General features: G+C 35.6%; 1 pseudogene; it reads left to right on the forward strand.

The window, feature by feature from the left end:
• The first annotated feature begins 2,652 nt into the window (after positions 1 to 2,652).
• Positions 2,653 to 4,969, forward strand: LOC103259384 (annotated as a pseudogene).
• Positions 4,970 to 5,499: the final 530 nt, after the last annotated feature.

A 5,499-nucleotide genomic window follows, 5' to 3' on the forward strand; every position in this document is an offset into this window, starting at 1 on the left:
ATCTAACTTATATGCTTAGGGCTAAAGACACAAGAAAATAAAATTAAAGATACAACTACAAAAAGAGTAATCTAAATCTACATATAAAGATAACTTTTAGAAAAAAATCTGGATGATTTAACTCTATGAGCATAAGAATAAAAAGAAAGCAAGATTTTTTAAGTGCTTGCAGAATATATGAAAACATTCTATAACTACAATAATAGACAATTGATAAATTTTTATATAGTTGAGCAATACTTATGTTGTCTATTTTCAATTACATATCAACTTAGAGAATAACATAGGACTTTATCTTTTTTACAAAGGTAAAAAGTCATTGCACATTACAAAGTGGCATTACACATTTTCAAAATAAGTAAAAATGAATTTCCCACATTATATTTTAGATATTTAAAAATATGTATCCAAAGACTCTTGAAGAATGTTATACTATGTTATAGTATAAATAAAAAATGGGAAAGCTATACAGTCTTTATCTGAATAAATACATTTCTGAAATATAAACAATTGTGAGAATTTGTACTAATTTCTGTGATGACCACATGTGCCAGGAGAAAGGACAATATGTTTCTACTTCCTCGTCCTCTTTGTTTATGTTGTTCTTTGTATTTTGGTTGACCAGCATCTCTTTGATAATTTAGAAAACAAGTTTGTCTTTACTCTCTGAAATTCTCCACAGGTTTGAAAAAATAGAATACTTTAATGCAGTCTAGTCCAAGTTCATGGTGTTCGACTATACTTTCATATTATGTGTTTTTTGCCTACACAATCCTTGGTATGCTTTTAACAGCCTTTCCATGTCTCAAACAGGAAGAGCACACCAAAGTTAACGAAGTGGTGTTGAAGGAGATCCAGATTCAAATGCCTCGAGAGGTGAACCTACTCTGCTTAATACCCTACTTTGAATCCCCTCAAAATTATTGTCTTCCAAATAAACTTATTATTGTCTTATAAACTTCTCCTAATCTGCTTTTAAGACCCATCTGTGAAATCTCATTCCTTCAAGAAAACAAATGTTGACAGGATACCAGAGAATAGATGCTATTTAGCATAAATATATTTTGCAATACATAATTTTACTTTATACTTTTTTTAAGAAAAAAACAAATTTTTAGTGGAGAAAAAAGAAAACCAGTATCACTCATAAGCTAGCATCAAAAGATAATAATCTTTTGATCTGTAATTTTCTGGAATTATCTAACATTCTTTCTGATTTTTAAATTTAGCAACATTACACTCCATCCTTTAGATAAATTGTGACTTATGTAAACAATTCCTTATTATTGGACAAAGTTTATGTCTGAAATTTAGTATATTGACCTTATATGGTCCTGATACTTTCTGTTATCGCTTATTAGTCTTACTTTCTTTTTTTTCTGTCTTTCTTTTTTTTTTTTTTTTTTTGAGTTGGAGCCTCACTCGGTCTCCCAGACTGGAGTGCAGTGGCCGTCCCCGCCACTGCAGCCTCGCCTGCTGGACTCCTGCGATCCTTCTGCCTCAGCTTTCCGAGTAGCTGAAATTACAGGTATGCGCTACCATGCCCGGCTGATTTTTTTTATTTTTATTGTAGAGATGAGGTCTCCCTGCCCAGGCGGGTCTTGAACCCGCGGGCTCAAGCAATCAACTCACCTCAGCCTCCCAAAGAGGCGGGATTACAGGCTGAGCCACCGAGCCCAGCTACTAGTCTTACTTTCTTTACCCAAGTCTTAACTCATACTAAACAGGCCAGTTTCAGTTCTACCTAAGGGTTCTGGTTCTGCATTTCTGAGCCTTCTGCAAGTAAATATTTTCAGCAGATGTTCATAAAGCTCATTTCCTCATTGTACAAGTTCTGACAATTATTTTTGCAAACTCATCTCAGAAAAAGTGCTGTATACCACATTGCTGGCTATCACTATGCTCACTTTTGAAGTGCTCCCCTTGGGAAGCTATGCATTGACACCAGCACTTAGCCCACCTGGCAAAGCAATTTTGGAACTCTTTTTCTGGAATGGCCATCAGAGCTGTTGCTGTATTACCCTTGCTGTTTTAAATGTCACCAAAATGTCTTTCAATATTTTCTTTCTTTTCGAATAAAGAAAAAAGTCTTGGGGACCAGATCAGGTGTGTAGGGAAGGTGTTCAAATACATTTATTTGTTTACTGGCTACAAATTCCATCACAGAGTGCTGTGTGTGAGAGCTGGTGCACTGTTGTAATGTGAGAACTCCTTCTGGACCATGTGTGCACATACCTTTCTCTTACCAAGATTTTCAGTTAAGATTTTCCTGTTTCTCTGTTTATTAGGTCTCCAATGCTTCCCACAGTCAGTCAACGATTTTGACACATAATTTGACAAGTTTTGCTATGTTTTCATTAGTTCTGATCACTATTGGCTGTCCCGACCTCTCTTCATCAGTGATGCTTTCTGTTCCCTAAAAAAAACGTTTGATCCATTTGTACACTTCCATTGTCGTTATGGCATTATCCCCATAAACTTGGACTAGCATGTCCCTGATTTCACTTCCACTCTTGCTAAGTTTAACAAGAAATTTAATGTTGTTGCCCTAACATTCTCACAACGGCACACAAAAAGATGTAACAATAATAATGAGCACCAACACGGCTTCCCTTCCTCAGCACGGAGACAGGGGCTTCCCCTCCACTCGCGCCGCCGCCGCCCGCCATGAAGTTGATGTTGCTTTTTAGTCGTCAGGGAAAGCTTCGACTGCAAAAATGGTAAGTCCCACTATCAGACAAAGAGAAGTAAAAGATGACAAGAGAACTTGTTCAAACCGTTTTAGCACGGAAACCTAAAAATGTGCAGCTTCCTTGAGTGGCGAGATCCGAAGATTGTTTACAAAAGATATGCTAGTCTGTATTTTTGCTGTGCTATTGAGGATCAGGACAATGAACTAATTACCCTGGACATAATTCATCGTTACATGGAATTACTTGACAGGTATTTTGGTAGTGTGTGTGAACTTGATATTATCTTTAATTTTGAGAAGGCTTATTTTATTTTGGATGAGTTTCTTTTGGGAAGGGAAGTTCAGGAAACATCTAAGAAAAATGTCCTTAAAGCGATTGAGCAGGCTGATCTGCTGCAGGAGAAAACAGAGAATATGTATAACAGCAAGATTTTCATAGGGTATAAGAAAGCATGCTAGAATACGTGCTGGAGTACTGATAGGCATCAAAATGTAGTAGGATATATGAATTCAGTTTATAATTACATCTTTGTCAAGTTTTTTATTTATATTTTATCACTACCTGCAACGTCTAATTACATTAAATCCCAAAAGATAGTCCCAATGACTTCATTAAACTGATATTTTCATAGGGAATTTTGCTCTGAAAATGATCTATCATTGGAGCATATCTTTTTTTTACACAGAATATTAAAATATGTTCAGAAGTTCATTGACAAAAAAGTAGTCATTAAATACCATGAATCACTAATGCCATTGATACAGAAGTAGAATTTCCCTATGAAAATGAGAGCTTCTGTAAAAAAAAAAAAGAAGAAGAAGAAGTAGAAGTATTTGGGAGTTTAACTTATTATGGATATTGTTATTTTAACTTGCTGTTTAATTCCACTATATTCCGCCGGGCTCGGTGGCTCAGCCTGTAATCCCGCGCCTTTGGGAGGCTGAGGTGAGTGGATTGCCTGAGCCTGCGGGTTCGAGACCCGCTTGGGCAGTGAGACCTCATCTCTACAATAAATCAAAAAATCAGCCAGGCATGGTAGCACATGCCTGTAATTCCGGCTACTTGGAAGGCTGAGGCGGAAGGATCGCCGGAGCCCAGCAGGTCGAGGCTGCCAGGAGCGGCCACTGCACTCCAGTCTGGGCAATGGAGTGAGACTCCAACTCAAAATAATAATAATAATAATAATAATAGTTCCACTATATTCTGAGCAAGGGGATAAAAGGACAGCTATCTTTTTTAGATGTTTTGAATTTATCTGAGGGTTAAAATGTAACTGATTTTCTCATCAGATCCTTTTGTGTTTAATGGTCGTATAAATTCAGGGATCTGTTAGATTTTTTTTTTGAACACTTTATATTATTTTCTAGTTCTACATTTCACAGTTCCAACTTGAATAACTAGTAATATGAGGACATTTTAAAGACACTTAAATAAGCAATTTTAAAGTTGGAGTCACAAGCCTTCTGGTGGGAGATATAATCCCTTTGAGAGTAGGGGTGACAGGTACCTCTCCCCAGGAAAATATGTTTTTAATTTTCCCTCTAATTTCAGGGAACTCTTGGAGCCCCTAGAAGTCCTTCCGTAAACACTCTAGGGGCATTTAAAAACCTCACCTCACCTTTTTTCCTTGTTGATATGAGAAACGTCTTGTTAGATAAATGTGTAGGCATAGACATATAACAGATCTGTTTGGCGAGTTCTTTAAAATCTATCTCGAGGGTTTTTTCAAAAGTAATATCCTTAGTTCCAAATCCACATTTTTGTAGCTATAAGTGAACAGTTATAGACCTTCATTGCTGCTTAAAATACCAGATGATGACTGCTTTCCACTTTTCTGGGGGAAAGATTTTTCTCTAGGATCTCTACTTTGTGTAATAAAATCCTGATGAACTTAAACACTAGAGGAAGGGAATATTCTAGTTTTCAGTTAACTCAGTATTGACCAGGTGACTTATACTGAAAATCTTTTTGTAGTATTACTAGTAAATATAGTGCTTTAGGATTTTGTAGGACTTTTGGAGGCAGTAGGTCATTTTGTTTACCATTATAAGCAGTAAAGTTATAAAAGATGAATCTGAATCCCTGGATATTGTTTAGAAGTTAAATAGTCAGCTATAAACCAAAGAACAAAAAGCAAACAAAAACATTTTAGATAACTACTGTGAACTAAATGTTCTAAAAATCTGAATGTCTATGTTAGTTTGTATACTGTGTGTAAGAATACATGCATTTCTTTTGTAGCACGCCTTGAATATTTTAATGTCCCTGTGTACTAAATGACTGCTCATGAAGTATGCAGAATTTCACAGAGGAAATAGAATGCTGATATTCATATGAAAGAAAATATCCTCAGCATGTGACTGATAATCTTGTATAATAATAGAACTTTTCAGAGCCAGTACCTTTGCAATTGTAATTTTTTTCTATTCCCATTCCTAACTTTTCTGTTTTCATTCTATGCAATCTTAATATAGCTTATTCCTCTCCAAACTGGTTTAATCTTATCTTGGCAAAATATGACCTATGAGTGTTTTGAGTAATATTTCATCTTAAGCACATACATGTTATCATAATGAATCATTTGTGATTATTTTATAAGAGGAAAACATGGCAATCGTTAAAATGTTTACCAAAGAAAATATACCTGAAGTGCTAGGTCAAAATAAGCAGTGCCATAGCAAGTAGTGTGATTTTTCTTCAAGTAATGGGACCAAAAAAACCCGCTATTTTGTGTGATTATCTTACAAGTTGTATGAGTTAGTGTTCTCATGAATCACATAAAAGCATATGTGGAAATAATACAAGA

This window comes from Carlito syrichta, unplaced genomic scaffold (genome assembly GCF_000164805.1).
Source record: "Carlito syrichta isolate Samal-C Ts95f unplaced genomic scaffold, Tarsius_syrichta-2.0.1 Scaffold302657, whole genome shotgun sequence".
In the NCBI taxonomy this organism is placed as follows: Eukaryota; Metazoa; Chordata; class Mammalia; order Primates; family Tarsiidae; genus Carlito; species Carlito syrichta.